Below are 23,205 nucleotides of genomic sequence, written 5' to 3'. Positions count from 1 at the left end.
CTCAGAAGTGTAAAAAAACTTAAAATACTAAACATTTCAGGTTTTATGGAAAACACAAACCCTATGAAAAGGAAGTTTCATATACTGAAAATATATAGCTTGATATATTCTACTGTAATTTGAAAAACAGATTATAAACTTCAATTGGCCTAGGAGGAATTAAAATTTGCTTTATTATGATAGATGCATTACAATATGAAAAATAATGAGGAAATACTATTCCATGTGAATTTCATCAAGCTTTAAGGAAGTTGACCACAATTTTTGTCCCCTCAAAAGCAAATCCACAAGATATACATACTCCATCATTACCATTTGGTCCTTAAAAGAAACTTACTAAGAAAGAGAACAGCTATTTGATTATCTTTCGTACAGTATTTTTATATTGTGTAAAATACTTGATATTCTTTTTTCTTTACACTGCTTAATGAAGGATGAGGAATTGAAGGATGGAGTGGTAGAAGAAATGTAAGCAGGATATCAAATACCTCAGGTGTTCATTTTCAATGGACGTGTTAAAATTAAGAATACATTTCCTTTCATAAAAGTGTTCTCTTTTTATAAATAAATGTTATCACCTAATATATTTTGAAGTAGATGCCCACACACATGCATTTTTAAATGAGCTGAAATACCAGTATACCTGACTACTCAATTTTTAAGAATGGTTATTTACACAGCAGTTTCCTATAGTATATGTATTCTCGTTGGTACAAGTAGTCAACCTCCATCACACAACCATGTATCTTAACTATGATAGTAGCTGTCTCAAAGAGACAACCAACACAGTAATCTATTTTGGCAAAATTATTTTAAGATTTAAATTATCCCAAATAAACTTCTAAGCAACATCCTCAGATGCTTGTGTCTTTTAGAATATAGATTTAAAAGTAACAATACTATCACATCAAGTTTTACGCATCTTTTATATTATTATGACTTGAAAAATTTTCCGAGTTACACTTATTCTCAGGAAAGCTAGTTAGGAATATTTTGGCCAAAACTTTAAAGGCTATCTTATCTCTGACAGCTGCTATCTATGTTTTAGGGAATTGTATTTATCTGACAGGCAGAATTTAACAATAGTCTTTAACTTCAGCAATAAAAATAACCTTTGCCACACAAAATAAAGAATTTGCACCTTAAACTCAGTGAAATGAATATTATTACTGTATTTTTTCAGCTAAAACAGTATTTCTAAAAACTAATCTATTAGAACCATCAAACTAATCTCATCAAAACATATTCACATAAAAAGGAAAAGTTAAAAATTCAAGGTCTTAAGATACATATTTAAATTTTCTCCTGAATTTATATGAACCATGAGTACGCCAAACCATTGTTTACTTATCCTTTGCGGTCAGATACCCAACATCTAAATCCACTTTGTGGTTTGGTAAAAGAGAAAGACAGAAAAGTTGGCAGCCATATATAATGTTTTATTGTTTTCCAGGGGAAAAAAAATTGTCAAAATCACAATGACAATCAACAGTAAAATCAACAAAAAGCACATACATTTTGTTGTAAAAAGAGATATGATGTGAGATTTTCTCAGATAAATGTAATACTAGTATACTTCATATGCTAAAATAAAACATCTTGCCAACTACATTCAACTTGAACTTCCTCTATGTGTCAGTCTAGCTTAAAATTATTATTCATAGCTTAACACATGTATGTTGTACATATGTATGTTACATGTCTACATTACAGCTAAACAAGCTGGGCTCCTATCTATAAACTAAGAATAATTTACTAATAAATTTATGAGTTCTTCTAGTTCTTTCACTAAATTATACACATTGACCATATCTTAGAGAACTATCAGCCTACGAAAATATTGACTAATAGGAACTTACTAGGAAAAACAACAGAAATGATTAAAGTCAATTGCATTATCTCCCCCCAAGAGGCAGTAATGACAACAGTATATTAAGATTTTAGATAAAATAAGTTATTGTACTTCACAAGACTAACTACATGAGTCTAATGAAAATTATTAATAATAGTGGCCTTAAGTTCCAACCTAGTTTGGTTCTTAATATATATGTTTTCTATTTGCACTCACATTCTATGTATTTCTATACAAAACATCATAGGCTCCAGAGATATATATGTTATAAAGAATTGGGGAAAAAAAATTATATTTTGATACCATATGAGAATCTGTTAATATATGGTTCATTTTAACTATTTTTTTAAAACTTCACATTTCTCTAATCATCTGAAATTTCCAAAATGAATCAATATTCTTTCAAGTATATCTACCTAAAAATGACTAAGTTTAAATAATAAATTACATATATGTTGCATTGTAAAATTTGCAAAACACTTTATATCTCTCATTTGAGCCTCATAATAATATGTTTATAGGTACTACCACATGGAACACAGAGTCTCTAACTCTCAGTTTCTTCAAGTGCAAAATGCAGAAAATTAAAACTATATGTTCCACAAGGTTATCGTGAGGCTCAAATGATAGAATGTGTATAAAATTTTGAAGTCCTACACAAATGTCAGCTATTATTAACTTCATTTTGCAGATGAGGAAACAGGCTTAGAGAGATTACATGTCTAGCCCATGGTCACACAGCTAACTAGTGTTTGAAGTAGAGTTCGAACCCAGATCTTCCTGACTACAGATCCAGCATGCTAACTACTCTACAACTCAGCATCTAAAAACATGAACATATGCTAGAATTGATAAACTCTGTAGTGTACTCATGTTTTAAAATTTTTACTGCACTGTACATTTGGTCAGTTCTACAAAGTATCTCAATGCATCATGAAAAAACATATGTAGCTTTCATTTAATTTTGAAGTAATTTGTTCCTAGAAAATGGCCTTTTTGATGTCCAGAATTTAACAAATTCCTTTCATCAGTATGAATAACTGCATTATAAAAATGGTTTCATATAAAAACTCCTTAAGAAAGAGAAAAAATATTATGGGGAAAGAGTTTTATTTAATAATACAGCTTTATTTCATAAACATGTTTTACCTCAACTATAAATCTACTAGTAACATACGTTAATTTTTACCTTGATAATCTATGTTTTAAAAAAAAATGGTTTTCCTAAAAAAGTGATAATTGCAAAAGTGTGACACACCATCCCTACTGTGTTGAATGTCAAAGGATTTAAATGTCCAGCACTGAAATATTAGATTTTATAAGATTTTTATTGAGGAAATGACCTGAAAACAGCAGTTTCCTAACAATGAGGACGTTATATAGTTTTTTACAAAGGAAAGCAATCTAGTGAAGTTATTCTTGAATTTCGATAAGCGCCTCTGTAATAGTCATCAAAATAAGTTCATACAAACGACATACAAATTTTCTAAGTTGTACACACACACACACACACACACACACACACACACACACACACACACACACATTCATTTTCCCTGTTCATCACATCTTAATTTTACCTTTCTAAACTACCTCTGTTGTAGCATTACTTGTTAGGATTCTCTATAAAGATGACTAGAACATAAATATTCACATTTTTCCAGCTTCTTAAACTAAGCCCAACTGTTTAAAAATTCAGAAGACACAGATTAATATACTTTTACTGACATGTTCATTGATAACATCAACTTCATTAAAAGAAATGTTACTCCTAGCTTGACAGGGTACATCAGTAGAGCCCATTAGACTCCTCTGCACACAATAGGTGCTAAACAAGTATATAATAAGTGAGTTTACTTTAGTACTAAAGAGAAGGAAATGTTCTTTCTATTCTATTTATGCCTGAGATTTAAAAGGCAAGACAAAAAAAATTACTTATTGCATTTAATATGACTACAAAAGAGATAAAATTATATTTCTTCTCATTGTTCAAACATCTTTAAAAGCATATTTAAAGTCACATAGTTGCAAGCTGATTATGAACTGAACTTTCTCTTTTAATTTTTTTCATATACTTTTTGTCAGAATTTTTTATACAGTAGTCTATATATAAAGCAACACACTTTTAATATTTTAAATTTTTAAAAATAAAGATCTAAGTTTATGTTATTAAGAATGTTAAAAAGTTCAAATAGATCCCTGTATACATATATATGTAAAAATATCTTCTAAGAAAATAATTAACCCTATTTTCTAGTTTATTATTCAAATATGAAATATTAAGGAAAATACATTCCAATAAATAAACTTTGCGTATCATAAAATGCAATATAATGAAAGTCTTACTTTTTGCTATGGATCAACAATTAACACATTATCAAGGCACATAAGCCATGCATAGTAAGAGACTTTCTTAATATAACTAATCAACACATATGATTGAGAATGAGTCTAATCTCAAAAAAAGTAAATAGTTAACTGAGTTTTTATAGTTAGAAAACATAAACAATAATCACTAGTAGTTGTCATTCTTTAAGTTTTGAAATTGTTCTATCTTAAAATTCTGCTTCATACATATCTTAGAAATAAATCCATTAATTATAAATACCAGCTGCATGGAAAGTAGTATTTTTTAAACAGTAATCCTAAAAAAAAAAATAGGTTGGCCTTAAAACCATCATATGCAAAAAAAAAAAAATCAAAGGGAAAACACTAAAATGTATTTGAAACCAAATACATAAAATGGAGCTCCATATTGCAAGAAGAACATTCAGCAGCTGCTCCAGTACAGGGCACATTCTAAATACACGCGAACACAGAGATTTTTCCAATAAACCTACAAAAACATACTTTGAAAATTCATGCTGGCCTTTTTAGCTGCCCAAAACAACAAAATAATCATTGCTGAATGACTACTGCATTTTCTTATATACCTATAAGACTAAAAACATCTAACTCCTAAGTTTGGCTGCTATGGAATTACATACTTTATTTATCAGTTTTAAAATTATCACTCATTCAAAATTGGCTTCAAAGTCTTATGTATCAGATCTTGTCCTGTACATACCTGTTTCTTATCAACTATGGAAGGATCTTCAGCATTCTGGTAGCCAAAAATAAAAATCTTTAAATGATTTACTAGAGAATACAAAATATGACATGAAAGTACAAGGATGTTTTGAAATGTTCTAGAAGCTGAGAAAAATCTGCCTGACTTTTTTTTTAGGCTGATAGCATCTTCTAGAATGTCTGCATGGAGCAAGCAGCATTTAGTAAGCCCTTTTTGCTGCGCCATAATGATCTGATCCAGAAACTCAAGGGTACCTAAAACAACGGGCTACCTGTTCTAGCCATGCTTAGGAATGTGGCCAAATCATTTTTATTGATTTAACCTTTATAGGAATGCTACATATCCTCAGAGCAAAACATTTCTAATGTATTTATAATATGATACACCTCTGAAAAGCCATGAAAAAAAAAAAGCTAAAAACAAATACACCCCCTCTACCTCTGGTTGTTTTGTTTTCATTTTGTTTTTTAAGAGTACTAACTGACCGTACTACTCAATGATCCTATTTGTGAAAATTTGGTTTAGTCTGAAGGACTGGTATGATTTGAAATAAAAATGCATGAAGAAATATACATACTTAAACATATTCTAGCTTTGAGAAAAGTGTGACAATGCCCACACCTTCAAGTACCAAATATCCCTTTCACACTTGAGTAAGATATTAATCATGTAACTTACAAACATATCAAGCTTAAACTTACAGAATTTACAGCCCTTACTGAACAAACTAAACAGCACTCTAGCTACATTTAGAGAACTTACAGAGAAAGTTTTGTATAGCGTATCTCTTTAGCTTTCTGCAAGTAGTACATTTCAAATTACTTCTGCAGCTAATGCTGACATTACTTATATTTGCCAAACAATAATTCACAATATTATGCTTCCTTGCATTATGGCTCAATGTTAGTTAATTTGAACCTCACCTCTAAAGAGGTTATACTTTCATTGCAGACTGTTCTCTCAAATATAGCAAACAACTCTTGAGGATTTCCAGATGTATTACTGAAAGAAGGGTAAAAATCAAAAGCAAATCTCATAGGATGCTGAAATTGTTAATAAAAAGTTTAATAGAATAAGACTGTACTTACTATTTAATACTTAAAGTATGACCACATAAACTTGAAACAGGAGCTCAGTATAGCCCATTTCAAATTAAGAAGGCTGTGCTAGCTATAAGGACACAGATTTCAGGTAATTATGAACAGGTAAAATCACTTTTTCTATATCTGACAGATTGCTGAGGACTACTGCAAATGAGAACTGCAACTTTATAACAAATAAATTATACACCAAAATGATATAATTCGTAGTGATGGGGGTTTGAAAGTATATATGCAATATGAAAAATTTTGTCCTATCCTTTAAAAAAGTATTTTTTTTTCTCCTGTTCGGTACAAATTCAAGTTCAAATGACATATCTGAACATTAATGGTTACCAAATATTTATTAAATACCCAAGTTAGCCAAAAGTTTTATCAAGTAATTGGGCATCACTCTATGAGAGCTCATCTAAGCAGACCATTGAGTCAAAAAATTAAGTCAAAAATTAGGAGAAAATACAGATATAAAAATCAAATATAAATGAGAAAGTTGTACTTTAGAAGTTTTATGCTTTACCTGGCTTGCATTTTTCTAAGAAAAGGAAAAGTCAACTGTCTTCCCATTTAATCAATGAAGACAGGATTAAATTTAAATTAACATTTAAAAATTAAGACCATTAGTTTAAAATGAGTATTATTACCTTTTACACTTCAATGTGCTTCTAGACTAACAGAGTAACACAAATAATTTATAATTCTTTATTAAATAAGACTAGCACTTCCCAATCTCTTGCCAACATGGCAATAACAACTCACATTATAATGATGCTTTTAAGATTTACAAAGCCCTTTCTCTATAATAACCTTTTAAAGTATGTAGTATAAGTATTATTATTCCCTTTTATGGGTAAAGAAACAGACTCAGAAAGGTTGAATAATTTTCCCACGGTCACACACTTAGGAAGTTTCAGTCAATCTTTAAACTCAGGTCTTTTGATTCACGTCCACTGCTCTTTCTTCTAGATCATAATGCCTCTACAACATCATCACTTGACCTTGAAACCATGAGAACACACGTGCCTACACACACACACCACACACACACACACATCCAAAACTAAAATCATCTTTCCTTCCCTCTTCCCAATTTCCATATTGCTGTTAAGAGTACCCCTATACTCTCAGTCACCCAGGCTCACAATCTGTCATCCTAACTACTCATTCTCTCTTCACTGCCCACCCCTGTTCCCATATCCTATCAAATCCGTTTCCAAAGCTTGTTGATACTAGCTTCAAAATACCTCTTGAACAAAGGCCCTTCTGTCCTTTGACTCTTCTACCACCTTGGTTAAGGCCCTCATCATCTCACACCTGTATTATAATAATCTGCTGATTAGTCTCCCTGCCACAAGTCTATTGATTGAGCATTCCAGTTTATCATGTGTTAAAGTGGTCTTCCTAAAACATAGGTCTGACCGTGTCACTTCTCTAGTCAGTGGACTTAAGTGGTTCTCTATTGCCTCCAGGATCAAATATAAAATCCTATTTGGCTTTTAAAGCCCTTTGTAATCAGGCCCCTTCCTACCTTTCCAGTATTTTTACACCTTCCCTCCATACACTCTACAATCCCAGTGATGCTGGCCTCTTTGCTGATCTTCTCCCATGACACTCCAACTTCCAACCCCCAATTTTCATTGGCTGCCCCCATCTCTGTAATCCTCTCCCTCTTCTTCTTTACCTCCTGGTTTCCCTGGCTTCTTTCAGGTACCATATAAAATCCCACCTTCTACAGGAAGCCTTTCCCAGTGCCCTTTAATGCTAGTGTCTTTCCCCAGTTGACTATCTCCAATTTATGTTGTACACAGCTTTTTGCAGGTTGTCACCTCCTACCCCATTAGATCCCTTGAGAGCTGGGCCTGATTTTTGCCTTTCTTTGTATCTCCAGCTCTTAGCAAGGTGCTTAGTACAAACTGGACAGGTAATAGATGCTTTTTGACTTGACTTAAAATACAGAAAGTAAAGAAATATATTCCTTTTTTAATTTAATGGGATATTATGTGATCTGATATACCTAACTCATTTATTCCTGACAGTAAGGAAGACAGAGAATAGATCAATGAAATAAATTCGTTTCCATGTCTTTCTCCCTGTGAACATTTGCAAAAACTATTTCCAAGTAATAAATATTTTGAGTTTTCACTTCCTCTCTCTTCCCTCCCTCCTCCTCTCCTTAATGAATAGTGACATGGCCAAATGAAAAAGTATTAGAAAGGAGAAGCAAGAGGGGATAGACAATCCTACAGGATGAGAAACACCTGAATAAAAAGCAACAAAGTTTTTTTAAGATTCAATATATATTTTCTAAGAAATATCTACAGATTGATCCAAAGAAGTCTGCACATCATAACTGTCTAAATTAACTTGATATATTTTGCTAAATATCCTGCCTGCCACATAGTATAACATGATAATTTCTGGTCCATGACAAATTATCTTGGAATAATTCTATATAGCTTACAAGTATAAATGCATGCATGACTCCATTTTTGCTTTATATTAGCTCTTTATGCATTAACAAATCTTAAGATAATAAATATTAAAATAATTAACTATAAAAAAATAATTACCATTTCTGTCCTCTTGCTATCTTCCTTTCTCTCTCCCAATGGCAAATCCTTGACTGCCGCAATCCTATGATCACAGCTAGAACTCTAACAATGCTGAAATGCCCAACTTGATCAATTCTGGGCTTACTTTTGTATACTAAATACAATTCTTGCCAACATATAAAAGAAGAAATGAGTGTTGAGGTGAGAAGGGATTTAGAACTGGTTGTATGACCCAGACTCAATGAGTGATTATTAATAGTTTAACGTCAATGTGGCATTAGATCTCTACTAAATTACCCCATAGTGATCTGTGTATGGTGTTTCACAGTTCAATGACTTGGATAAAGGAGTAGTTGGCTTGTTCATCAAATTTACAAATGGCACAAAACTGGTAGAGATAGCTAACACACTTCATGATTTAATCCAAAAGGATATTGACAGTAAAGCCCTGGGCTGAATCTAATAAGATTAAACTCAGTAAGGAAAAATGTAAAGTCTTACCCTTGAGTACATGAAAAATCAATTTCAAAAATACAAATTGTGGAAGTTACCACTAGGTGGAAGTTACAGCTAGATAGCATTTGTTCTGATAAAGATCCAGGGATTTTAGTGGACTGCAAGCCCAATATTAATCAGTAGTGCGATGTGGCAGCTAAAAAGCTACTGTAACCTTGGGCTACACTGAGGAGCATAATTTCCAGCAAAAGGTAACATCCCTACAGGACTCTGACTTTGTCAAGCCTCATCTAGGGTACTGTATTCAGGTCTGGGCACCACAGCATAAAGATAATAGTAAGCTGACAAATGTCCAGAGAAGGGCAACCAGAATGAATGGCCTTGAGTCCAAGCCATATCGGTCATGTGTTTCCTGTCATATCCTTGGTTAAATAACTGATCATGCTCAGAGGAGAAAAGACTTGGGTGGAACAGCACAGCTATCCTCAAGGGACCAGAGAGACTAGTTTCTTTTTGCCCCAGAGCACAGAAAAAGAAGCAATGGGTTGAAGTTGCAGAGGGGCAAATTTAGGCTCAATTTCAAGAAAAACTTTCCAACAGTGTTCAAAGTGTTCAAAAGTAAAATTGATTGCCTAGAGAAGTACTGGGTTCCCCCTGGTTAGAAGTCTTCAAGCAGGGGCAGAGTAACTACTTGCTGAGCATATTTCAGCAGGGATTCCTTCTTATCCATAGATTGGACTAGAGGGTCACTAAGATCTCTTCTAACTCTCAAATTCTCTTATGGTGAATAATAATGAACCTTTTAACCTGCTTGTTGTTAATAAGTAATAAAAACTCTTAGAAAAAAAGACTAAGGGAATATATGATAAGAGGAGAATCTGTAAGACTACATTGTATTCCACAACATACCAGGAAAAGGGAAAAGTCTCGGTCAGAAATCATAGATGGTGGCAGTGAAAAGATAACAGGAAAGCCAGTCCATAGGGCTAATAGGATAAAAGCAAAGGAATAACTAGTGAACTGTCCCAGAACAAGAGATGTTCCCTGTAGTCTACACTTTCAGGTGACCCAAATCTCTCACTGTTTATCTTGGAACCTTTGTATCCCAATGAAAAATACAGTGACTGGTATAAAATAAGTAGTTATAAATGCTTGTTGACTGATGGACTGACACACTCCTATCGAACAGCCTCCATTCCTGCTACTTATTGCAGAGTCTCCAATGCAAATCTTCATCCCCGAGCCCCTATAACTCCTAACCCTTAATTACCTATCCTCTGCCAAAACTCCCCATCACCCTGGTCCTGTTCCAAGCCACCACCAGTGATTTGAGTTGAGGGAGTCTTAATTCCTACTACCAAGTAAGAACACTAGTAAGAGGAGTCCCCAGTGCTATTGCCAAAAGCCCTAGCAGAGGTACACTTTCTGGCTTCCAAACAGCATTTTCCCACAGAAATTTGTATATGTGGTGGATCAGTTTTAAAGGTTTTATTAATTCTACATTTCATGTACATTTTAGGTGAAATCAGTTCTTGGGGTTTAATCTATACCAGCACATAGAACAGAATTACTATGTGAACATGTGTTCTTGCTACAAAACAATAAACAAAAGAACTTTTAAAACAACTATTCACAAGCTCAGGCTGCCCATAAATATATACTAAATAAGGAAATTCAAAGACAGTATAGAATCTCTATGTAAATATAACTATTGCTATATCTAGATGTTGCTGCAGAACAGAATTTCAAAAATACATTTTAATATTAAATTTAAATACATGTAATTTTTAAAAATATACCCAAAATTATGTATCTAAAAGAGTATTGTCTCTTTCAAAGAAATCAACTTAGGAGGCTTTTTGTTTGTTGGTAGGACGAATATGATTTCACCACTATAGGGAACCCTAGAGTAAAGAAGCATCCTCTTCCAAAGCAATTCATCAACTATTCTGAAACTTATATTCTTAGAGAACAGACAAGGCACTGAGGTTGTAACTTGCACAGAGGCACACAGTTATTATGTGTCAAAGTAGAATCTTAACCCAAGTCTGGAATGCTGCCTCTCAGGATACCCATATGTTCCAGAAATGAAGCCACTGGTAAAAATGTTTCAAAATTCTCTTTTAGAACTCCCTCCAATTCTCTTCAAGTCATCACATAAAGAAATCACTTTTTTCTCCATAATCATACCTCATTTTTGTCTAAGACCACCACTACCCAATTTGATCCTGCCTTCTTCATAAGATGTGGATCAAAAATATTTTTTTTAATCCACTCTCAAAGGACAAAGATTCAACACCAATAAAAATTTTATCTGCTTCAGGCTTAGAAGTTAATGCCAAAGTTTCCAAAATGCCTTAATCAAAGGAAGCATTATTGGAATATATGTACACCTTCCAAAGGTTACTACTTTGAAGTGTACAACTCCTTTGAATGTGCAAACTCTTATGTTAGTTTAAAACAAATTCAATTTTCCTTATTATTTTACTCATATTTTACATATGTATATTTATATGCACATATATAAGCAAATGTCTTCAAATATAAACATACTCACTAAAGGGTGTTAATGTGTATGTACGTATGTAAACATATATGCATCTGTTTATATGCTTAACATGCACAGATACACATATATGTATCTATATTTAAGACCTTACTTTAGGTAGATAAATACATTGACTTAAAATATATACAGACACACATACACACACCACCAAATTAATGAACAGAGAAACAACCTTTTCCAAGTGTGGTACAAAGTTTTAAGTGAAACATGTAAGGATCATGAAAAGAAGAGAGAAAAAAAGTGTTTGAATGGCACCATCAACAAAGGAAGGATGTACTAAGAGGAAAGAACCAATAAACAGGGTCATAGGAAAAGAGGTTTTTTGATTTGTTTTGAAGTCGGAAGGGAACTTGTATGTCACCTATTACATTTTGTTTTATAGATGAGGAAACTAAAGCCCAGACAAATTAAATGACCTCATCAAGGTCAGATGGTATGTAGCAGAATCAGGATTTAAGCCCAAGTTACAACTCCAAATCTAGCTCTCTAACATGCTTTCTCCTCTTATCTATCCACTTATCCCCAACCCCCAACATACAAACAGCCTTTAATTTAATTAGGGATCACTGAAGTGAATTTTGAAGGTAAGGGACCGTGTGTTTTAAAACACTAGGTATACCAATATACATAAAGTATAGATTGAAGAATGATTTGGATATTCATTAGTCTAGTCTATCACTAAGTTCACTGATGTAGTTAAGTGTACTAGTTAATGTGTATAAAACAGAAGGAGTGAAAACTAGGAAGTAACACACATACACACACAAATGTTACAGCTGGGTAATGTAAGAATGTTTTTTTAATTAAACAATATTGCATGAAGACTTAACAAACTGGCAGGGTACGGTCAGAGGAGTTGGATTCAAATTACATATCTGATACTTACTGCTGAGAGAACTTGGTTGGGCAAGTCAGTTGATCTCCATCTGCTGAGCTGGATATCTGTCTCTAAGACAAGGGGATTGGCCTGGACCTCTTCTTAGATCTTTTCTAACTCTCTATCTGTGATTTCTGGTTCTACAGTATGATTCTAAAGTTCAAAAATAAAGTGGCAATGCTTCCAGCAACCCTGGAAAAGCAGGGAAAGGGTTTAAGTGGAAAGATTCTGTCTTAGTCATTAACATTAGGTTAAAAACATGGTATCATTTTAAAGGTATAGGAAACTTTTTCCATACCAATGGTAAAAAGGAGGTACAACAAAGACTCTCTTTATGCCCCAAATTAAGCTTTGAAATAGGAAACCATTTAAGTCATTTATTTTGAACTGGTTTTCAAAGGGAAAAAATGTTTTAGGCATTATTGGATATTTTACAATCACAGTTCTCTACTCTTGACTTTTCCCTCAATTACTAGAGACAAAGTAAATCATAGTAATTGGGCAGACAAATGTTAAATTTAGGAAACTATCATGCTAAAACTCTATTCTAAGTTTGCTCCAGTTAAAAAAGATTAGGGACCGTCACATGAAGCAGCACAGCACAGCAGACAGTGTACTTGAATTGGAGTCAGGGATGTGGACTCAGTTCTCATCTCTGACACCAATTGGGTGACCTTAAGCAAATCACTTAACCTCTCATTCCTCAGTTTTCTCATATGTAAAATGAAAATGCCATCTCATTCAATTGGTGTCAATAAAGTATCTTACAAACCCAAAAACATTATATAAATAAGAAGTGTTTTTATCAATAAGAACTGGTTTTTATCAATAATATACTTGACATTAACCCAATAAAGAAGTCATAAAATTATACTTCCACTGTTAGGTCTTTTCATACTGACTTCAAGAGGACAACTGACAGTTTTCCTTCTGTCACACAGAGAAGGATACTTTTTATGTCTGTTACCTAAACAGTATATTCCTCTTACTCTTATATCCTTATTGCACTTACTAAATGCACTAAACTAAGTGCACTTATTCTTTACCTGTATATGATATCAATATTTTGCTATTTACTCATCTGTCAGACTATCAGATTTGAAAATTTGGTTATTACTACTGTCCTGCCAGATATATTAAGAAAAATACAATTTAAGGCCTACAAGGGAATTTGATAAACTTATAATCAGGGAAAATCAAAGTGGTTAATTTTAAGCCATTGGGCTGGTACACAGTGGGTTACTGGACTTTAGTGTCACTCCATTCTTTCTGTAATCTGAAGCAGACATATTTTTCCATTCAAGAGGAATATGTGTAAAGAATCAGGATCTGCCAACCTCCTTGTACATTGCTAAGCTACACTGACCATGTCCTTTCTCTTTAGCTTTTCTTTATTTAAATTCCATGCTGAATTAGTTATTTCTAATCCCATTTTCTAATTTACTCTGAATGACCAAAAGCCTTCTACTAATTTCAATCAAAAGATAATTCTTACAATGGAAAACACAATGGACTTGGAATCAAATACCACATCTGCCACATTCTACCTGTGTGAATCATTTAACCTCTGCTTATCTTAGCTTCCCCATATGCAGGAATGGGTTCTTAACCTTTTTTTGTGTCATGGACCCCCTTTGGCATTCTGGTGAAACTCATGGACTCTCTTCACAGAATAAGGTTTTTTAAGTACATGTGACTATAAAGAAAACCAATTACAATTATTCCTTCCACATTGAGGGGGTTAGGGGCACAGTGCCTCATAATCTGGAAAATCCAAGCAAATTTTTTTCTTCCCTTCATACCAGAGAAGAAATCTGAATTATTATGGTATTAAAAGATAGAGTATGTTGATAATATACAATACTATACATATATTTTATATATTTCCAAGTTTCCAAATTTTTTCTATGTCATCTGATGGCCTCCTTGTGTCATCTGCAGCTTGAGCAACACTCCTAAAAAAAATCCCCATTTAATTTCTTATGCTGATCTGTGACATATCAAAATGAGATGGGGAAAGTCACCATGTGGAAGGGATAACTGTGTATTTAAAATGGCAAGTTCCCACATGCCAGGTTAAGAACCTTTGCTTACATGTAAAATAAGGGGTACCTCTGCTACTGAGCAATAACTGTCAAGACCAGGACTAGAAGCCAGTCCAGCCATTTGTACCAAACCAAGCTGTTTCTTTCTTGCTCCTCTCATTTGGGTTCTAGTGTTGTTTTTATCTATTAAAAAAAATTGTCTACAATTAATTATTAAATTGTAAAATATTTTTTAAAATATATTTAGAAATCTGTGGAGGGGCAGCTAGGTGGCGCAGTGGATAGAGCAACAGCTCTGGAGTCAAGAGGACCTGAGTTCAAATCCTCAGACATGTAAAACTCCCTCACTGTGTGACTCTGGGCAAGTCATTTAACCCCAATCGCCTCACCAAAGTGTGTGTGTGTGTGTGTGTGTGTGTGTGTGTGTGTGTGTGTGTGTGTATAGAAATCTTTGCCAGTCATTTGGTCTCAGGTAGTATTAGAATGAAAATAGTAACTTGCTTCTATAGTTTACAAAATGTTTTTTCTCACAACAAATACAACACATAGTGCAACTACTCTTTCTATTCTACAGATAAGAAAATGAAGGCTCAGACAGGTTAAACAATTTACCTATGAAGATACAGCTACTAAGGGCAACATCATAACTTAAGCCCCTGGAGTCTCATTCTAATTCCAATGTCCTTCTAATACACCACTCTGCCTCAACCATACAAATTTTTTAAATCAGATCTGTGATTTTATCCATGTGGGAAATTCTTAGTGAAGAATTTTTTCTACCAACACAGATGGTGACTTATTATGCAATATACAGGCTCACAAAGTTGGCAGAGGCACTAAGAGGTTCAGTGACTTGTCCAAGAGCACTTGACCATTACATGTCAGAGGTGAAACCTGAACCCAAATTTAGGATCATAGGTTGAGCTTTTTACTTTGAGCTTTTCTGAATTTGACCATTATAATATAAGCTCAGACAAATGTCAGGTTAGTCTTTTGAACTTTAAAATTCAGAACTTAGTCGCTTACTTTCTTTAAATCATACTCTGGAGTATTTATGATTAATGAAAACCAGCCATTTGCTACTTAATCAGGATACCATTAGATAATCTACTGTAGGGTTCATAGTCTTAAAAACACATCATCATCGTTTTATTTTATCAGACTATACTTTATCATAGAAATTTCAATATTATAGATTAAACTTATCTAAAGAACTCTGAACTCAGATAAACAGAGCATCTGGTCACAATATAAAAAAGGTCAGCCAAAAATATGGTTCCTTAACATACTGTTCCCTCCATATAAACCACATAATCAATTAAAGGCTGTCAATGTTCTTTTTTATTATACACACTTAACTCCTTCTATGTCTTCTTTTCCATAAAAAGTCAGTTTTTCAGAAATACTCATTTCAAGTAAAAGTCGAGGATGATTCAAAGCCACAACTATTTAGTTTTCAAATAACTATAAAAATAAGAGCGTGAAACTAAGTTAAACTTGAAAAAAAAAAGCAATTACAAAAGAAGATTAACACTTTATAAAATGTAGGTGCATTAGATCAACAGCTTCTGGTGCCTAAGACCTTAAGCTGCTGCTAACCTGTCTAAAACCCTCAAGAAGTTGACAAGTCAACTGCAAACAGGAGTATCTGGAGGAATTCACTATCTACAGAATAAGAAGTCCTCTTGAATTCAGATTCTGCAGAGAACATCTTTCCAAGTGGTGAAGCGATGAAAGCCTTTTGCAAAAGTGAGTTCCCCATCTCTATACCTCTCTGATAATCAAAGAATCACTAAACAAAGGTATCTTTGAGATTGCATTTACTAATCAGTCCTCTCTGATCTTAAGAAATGCATAGGAGGGGGCAGCTAGGTGACACGGGATAGAGCACGGGCCCTGGAGTCAGGAGGACCTGAGTTCAAATACAGCCTTAGACACATAACACTTACTAGCTGTGTGACTTGGGACAAGTCACTTAACCCCAAAATGCCTCACAAAAAAAAACTATGCATCAGAGACATCTTGTCAGAGGAAGGTGAATTTTGTTCTGCTGAGTCAAATGCTTTTGTCTACTCAGACAATAAATACAGAGGGATACAGAGTATTATTTACCCCTTTCAGGCAACTGTATATCAGTGATGACCTGGTCTGCCACAGAAAATTTGTGAAAATCTTCTCATTCTTTGCTAAGTGGACAAAGTACTAGGTCTGGATTCAGGAAGTTCTGAATTCAAATGCTACCTCAGATGCTTACTAGCTTTTCAACCTTAGGCAAGTCACTTTACTTCATTTTGCCTCACATTTCTCATCTATAAAATGGGAATAATAATAGCACCTACCTCACAGAAGTCTTAGATCAAATGAGATAATGTTTATAAAGAACCTGGTAAGCACAGTACCTGGGCATATAGTAGGCACTTAATAAATGCCTGTTCCATTCCTTCCCCTTCCTCATATTTTCATCAAAAATACTGTTGCTAATTAAGTAACTCATACCATAAAGATTTTATAAAGGCTATAAAGTAAGAATGTGGATTTGGTGCTACTGATGTTCTCTTGATTACCTTTTCTGGGTAATAATACCATCTGTGATTGAACTCTAGCCACTGCAGCCTCTGACACTATCTTAATACTCTCTACTTCTTGAAAACCTCTTTTCTCTAGGAGCTCACGACACTCCTCCTACCTGTCTACCGCCTTCATACCCACTAACCACAGAGGTACTCTAAGGCTGTGTTCTGGGCCTTCTTTTTTCTCCTTCTATACTATTTCATTTGGTGAGCTCATCAGCTTCTATGGTTTCAATTATCATCTCTATGCAAATGACTCTTAAGACATACTTGTCTAACCCAATTTTCTCTTCTGACCTTCAATCTCACATCTTCAACTGTCTATTAGATATCACAAACTGGATATCCTATAGACATCTTAAATTCAACTTGTCCAAAACCGAACTCATCATCTTCTTCCCCACCCCAAACATTCCCCTCTACCTTACTTCTTTTTTTACTGAGTTACCACCCCCTCCCAATCATCCCAATTCCTCACTCTCTCACCACCCCCATATCCAATCAGTTATCAAGTCACATTAATTCCATCTTCAAAATATCTCATATATAACCTCTTCTCTCATCTGACTGCTACCACTCTGCTCCAGGTCTTTATCACAACATGCATTGTTGTGCATTGTAATGCACTGTAATAATTTGCTGGCTGGATTCCCCTCAGGCCTCTCCTCACTTTGATTCACCCTCCAGTCATCTATTAAAATGATTGTACTAAAGTATAAATCTAAAAATATCACCCCACTTTTCAATACACTCCTAAGGCTCCCATTACCTCCAGGATCAAATGTAAAATCTTCTGTTTAATACTAAAATCTTCAGTATTCACATCTCATCCATACCCTCTGCTCAGGGCAAAAGCCATAGGCTAACAGGTTTCTATTTAAGGAAGGAGCATGGCACAATCTTCTCCCCATTTACAACTAGCTAGAGTGCTTTTGGACTTCTATGGATTTCTCCACCATGCTCCTACTCCCATGGCTTTTCAGCTTCCTTTTGTGCACTGCCTTCCCCCGTTAAACTGTAAGCTCCTTGAAGGAAAAGGCTCTGTTTTTATTTGTATTTGTAACCCCAGAACTTAGCAGAGTGCTACCACATAATGATGATTAATAAATGTTTACTGAAAAAATAATAATAAAATAAATGTTTACTGACTGTTTGACTTTCAAAACCCTTTATAACATGGTCCATTTCTACATTTTCAGTCTTCTTATGATATTGGCCTCCTTGCTGTTTCTTTTACACAACATTCTTATCTCCTTATTCTTAGCATTCTTGATGACTGCCTCCCATGCTTACAACTCTCTCTCCTGGCTTCTATGGTTTCCTTCAAGTCTCAACTAAAGTTTCACCTTCTGCAAGAAGTCTTTCTCAATCATAATTAATCTTAATGCCTTCTCTCTGAGACTATTCCCTCAACATCTGTCCCATATGTATCTTGTGTATGTAGTTGTTGGCATGTTGTCTACCCCATTAGACAATGAGTTCCTTAAGAGCAAGGGCTTTTTTCTTTTTTTTGCCATTTTTTGTACATCCACAGTGCTTAGCACAGTGCCTAGAAAACAGTAGGCACTTAAGTACTAGTTTACTGATTTTTTAAACTCTTTCTCTACCTTCAGATGTTCTGAAAATTAATTGCCTCCTTAAGGCATTCAAAATCACATTGTGGCCAGATTCTCCTCTGTGTCTTTGTTACGATCTAACTGCTTTTCCTGTTTTCATATATTCTTTAGTTCATTTTTTTTCAAACATCAAATATTAAGGTAATAGCCCAAATGTGGTCATTTCATTCTAATGAATGATGAAATACTTTGTCATGAAAATGTTGACAGATGTTTCATTTTTCACCTATTGCTGTTCTCCTTTAAGTTTCATCTATGATCTGACTTACTTGAATATCGTTAACAAGTTTTCTTCAGATTAATTTTCCCTATTACAACTTTGCAGGTTTCTAAAGCAACAGGACTGTTAATCTTCTACTACCATCCTCTATACTATTTTGCAAAATAGTTTGCATTCTAAGCTGATATGGTCCTTATCTACTATGTCTCTGCTCTTGAAAAGAAAGCAAGTATTTGCTTACTGAGTCATTTTTGTTGTGGTGTTTTGTTTGTTTGTTAGCTCAAATTGCTTTACATTAGACTCTCACCATTTCCTAGAAGTTTGTGTCAATGTTTTTTCTTATATCTATTTCCCGTTTTTGAGGATGAATAGTTTGTTTGAATAATTCAGGTTGAAGTTGTTGTAACTGCCTGTAGCATCTTCTCATCTTTATCCTTTCTTTCAATTTGTTGTTGATTTTCACCTCTGATAAAATAAGTCAATGGTCTGATTGTACATAAATATGCCTTTTCAGGAATGAATCCCACATTGCTAACCTACATAAAAGTTCTACTCTAATGTCTCATCATGGAACAGAGTTAACTCTAGGTTCTCAAAGCTATGCTGGCAAATATACTCTGGTAATTCCTACTAAGACGGAATGGGTTCAGATACTATACCAGTAACAAATCATATCTGCTAACCACAAACCATTCAGCCCATATAAATATGAAGACATTCATCAGTAGTAAGTTGGTCACTGGGTAATAAATTACTTGGTCAAAAGTAACACATGAAAGAAAGAAAAAACACAAAATGTTCTTTGGTCCTGTGGTATGAGTGTGGACAAAGGTTTTTAAAACGATACACTATTTACACTATCTACATAGCACTCACTTAACTTAGCACTCTTAATGTGAAATACCTGTCCAGCCATCAGTGAGTTAATATATTTCTTATTGGAGTAGTAAACCATATCACTATAGATATTCTCAATATATAAATGTATATATGTTCAAACTTAAAATTATTACGTTGAGATTTATCCATGACTTATCTAATTAAATTAAATACAGCTCAAGTGCTTTGTATATGCAAGGCACTATACTACGTTTGAGGAACACAAAGCTAAAAAGTGACCTGCTACTTACCCCCAAGAAACAAAGGGTTTACTGGGAAATACTCCTGGGGGCAGGAGTATCCATACAGATAAGTAGAATACAAAGTCAGATGTAAAGGGAACAAAAAAAGGGACCCAGACAAGGCTCTCAAGGAAAATGTGATTGCATTTGCTATGCATCTAATGAAGATCCAAAAGGAGAATGGGTGATGGTAATGAATCAAGTGTGCCCCGTAGGGCTCCTCAAGAAATGGCAATCCTTGGGGTGCAGCTAGGTGGCACAATGGATAGAGCTCCAGCCTTGGAGTCAGGAAAACCTGAATTCAAATCCAGCCTCAGACATTTGACCCTTACTGGCTGTGTGACCCAGGGCAAGTCACTTGGCCCTGACTGCTTCACCAAAAAGCAAAAAAAAAAAAGAAAAAGAAAAAAAGAAATAGCAATCCTAGCCAAGATCTCACTCATCAGAGGAACAAGCTCCATGAACAAAGAAGGGGAAATGAAGATTTATATGAAGCCATCAATCTCTATCATATATAGCTTTTTTTAAGTATGCATTAAATTTAAAATAATAGTTCCAACACTGCTCCACTTGTCTGTTACCTTCTGCTCCCCTGGTGTATTGTTCAAAATTTTTCATTTTTGTGAATGTTGTCTGTACAATCTTTCGACTTTTTATACAAGAAAAAGAACCATTCCCTAACAGATATTTGTATCAATTGCTTAAGTATCTTGGAGAGCAGAGCTTTATCAGAAAATATTCTGCAAAGATTTTTCCCAAGTTAACTGCTGATTACATTGATTTTGTGAAAAAAATTTACAATTTATGTAACAAAAATTGTCCAATTTATTTCTTACGATTTTATCCTTTGGTTAATGATACTTCCCCTGTCCAGAGTAGTGAAAGATTTCTCCTTCTCCCTTTAATTTGTATCTACATTAATTTGGAGCTGAGCATGGCATATGTGGTAAGATATTTGTCTAAATCTAATTTATGCCAGATTATTTTCTAGTTTTCCTAGCAGTTTTTCTAAAATGGTTTATCATTACCCCAGTAGTTGGTGCCCTTAGGTTTAATGAATACTATATTAGTGTACTCAAATGCTTTCAAATCTTATTTACCTAGTATATTCAACTGATCAATTTTTCTTTTGTTAACCAGTACCAAATAATTACGATGATTACTGCTTCATAATATAGTTTAACATATGACACTCAAAGCCCTGCCCCCCCCTTCCATCCTGGTTTTCTTTTTTTCTCCATTATTTCTCTGGATATTCTTGACCTTATCTTCCTTCAGATGAATTCTGATATTATTTTGTTTAGTTCTAAGGAGGCAAACTTTCATAGTTTGCTTAATATGATACTGAATATATAAATTAATGTAGTTTTATCATTTCCAATACATTAGAACAGCCAAATCATAAGCAACTGTCTCTCCTATTATTTAAGTCTTCCTTAAGATAGTGAGGGCCAGGAGCAGCTAGGTGGCACAGTGGCGAGAGCTCCGGCCTTGGATTCAGGAGGACCTGAGTTCAAATCTGACCTCGGACACTTGACACTTACTAGCTGTGTTACCCAGGGTAAGTCACTTAACCCCACTGCCTAGTTTAAAAAAAAAAAAGACAGCGAGAGGCAGCTAAGTAGCACAGCAGATAGAGTGCTAGAAATGGAGTCAGGAAAACCTGAGCTTGAATCTTGTCTCAAACATTAACTAACTGTGTGACTCTGGGCAAGTCACCCTCTATCTGTCTCAGTTTCCTCATCTATAAAATAGAGATAACAGTACCTATCTCCCAAGGTGGTTGTGAGGATCAAATGAGAAAACTTATGTAAAGCATTTCACAAACCTTAAGTGCTATATAAAGAGTAATCACTATTTTTATTTATTGCTAGAGTGTTTTATAGTTGGATTCATATAATTCATATGTATGTTATAAACATGTTTGTGTATGTGTGTGCAACATCTCTATAGAGGGACTCACAAAAATTAATACATTCGCAAGTTATTTTAAATGGAATTTCTCTTCTATCACTTTCTGCTGGTTTTGTTAGTAATATAAAGGAAAGTTAGTCATTTTTATGGATTTTTTTTATCCTGCTCCTTACTGATATTATCATTTAAATTAATTTTAGTTGAATATCTAGGATTTTCTAAGTAAATCATCATATCTGCCAAAAACAATAAATATCTTTCTATTTTGCCTATGCTTGCTCCCTCAATTTCTTTTTCTTATCTTATTTCTATTGCTAGGTTTTCTAGTACTTTATCAAATAAGAGTGGTGACAAAGCATACACACATCCTTGCTTTATCCCTGATCTTACTGGAAAGGCATCTAATATTTTTCCATTTTGGCTCTTGGTTTTAGAAAGATATTATATACTATATAAAGTAAAAGCATTTCTTTCTATGCTTTTTAATGTTTTTAACATAAATAGGTGTTGTTCTGTAAAAAAGACTTATTTACATATATAGTTACAATCATGCGATTTTAGTTAATATGTCCTATTATATTTCTAGTTTTTCTTATATTGAGCCAATCCTGAATTCCTGATATAAATCCAACCTGCTAATAGCATTAAAATATTTTTAAATACTGCTGAACCAACCTTGGTAATATTTTATTCAATATTTTTACATTAGTATTCATTAAATATCTGTCTAGTTTGTTTTCTTCTTCTACCTTATATTTTCTAATTCAGAAAAATTAACCCAAAGAATAATAATAATAATTAATAATAAGCCCAAAGAGGTATTTTTTATACAAATATAAACACAGAAAGGTACTTTAGCTGATGTTGATGTAGAGAGATAAAGAAAGATTCCTTTCCCTGATGCAAATATTGTTAACATACTACTTGTTTTTAACACATTTTTCCCCAAGACCTATTGCTCCCAAATATAGCTGCCAGGAAAGTCTTAGCCACCAAATCCTGGCAGTAGAGGGAGGATGGAATAAGAAATCAGAATTCATTTTCTCAAAAAATTATATTATAAGTGGTAGTTAGGTGTAGCTAAAATAGCACTATTAATACTATACTTCAGGTACATTGTGGTTAAATAGGCTTTTTTTGGTCTGGCCTGGGAACCTGACCACCATTTATGACATTTCTTCTATAGGAAAATTCATCCTGAGTTCCACAATGACAAATAAATGTTTAGAATACAACCAATTTTTAA

General features: G+C 33.9%; 1 protein-coding gene across 4 annotated transcripts in view; it reads right to left on the bottom strand.

Moving 5' to 3' along the window:
- The window catches only part of SUPT3H (SPT3 homolog, SAGA and STAGA complex component), a 652,600-nt gene that overhangs the window by 586,637 nt on the left and 42,758 nt on the right, over positions 1–23,205 (bottom strand). Inside the window, exon 2 of one of the 4 annotated variants that reach the window (XM_078155336.1) lies at positions 12,483–12,665. The exons of the other annotated variants lie outside the window; for them this stretch is intronic. The gene's annotated coding sequence lies outside the window, so the exon portion shown is untranslated. The remainder of the gene's footprint in view (positions 1–12,482; positions 12,666–23,205) is intronic. 4 annotated transcript variants of the gene reach the window in all.

Source organism: Phascolarctos cinereus, unplaced genomic scaffold, assembly GCF_003287225.1.
Source record: "Phascolarctos cinereus isolate Bilbo 61053 unplaced genomic scaffold, phaCin_HiC Scaffold_5;HRSCAF=322, whole genome shotgun sequence".
In the NCBI taxonomy this organism is placed as follows: domain Eukaryota; kingdom Metazoa; phylum Chordata; class Mammalia; order Diprotodontia; family Phascolarctidae; genus Phascolarctos; species Phascolarctos cinereus.
Note: the sequence above shows the minus strand (reverse complement) of the source record. Positions and strands in the feature narration are given on the sequence as shown.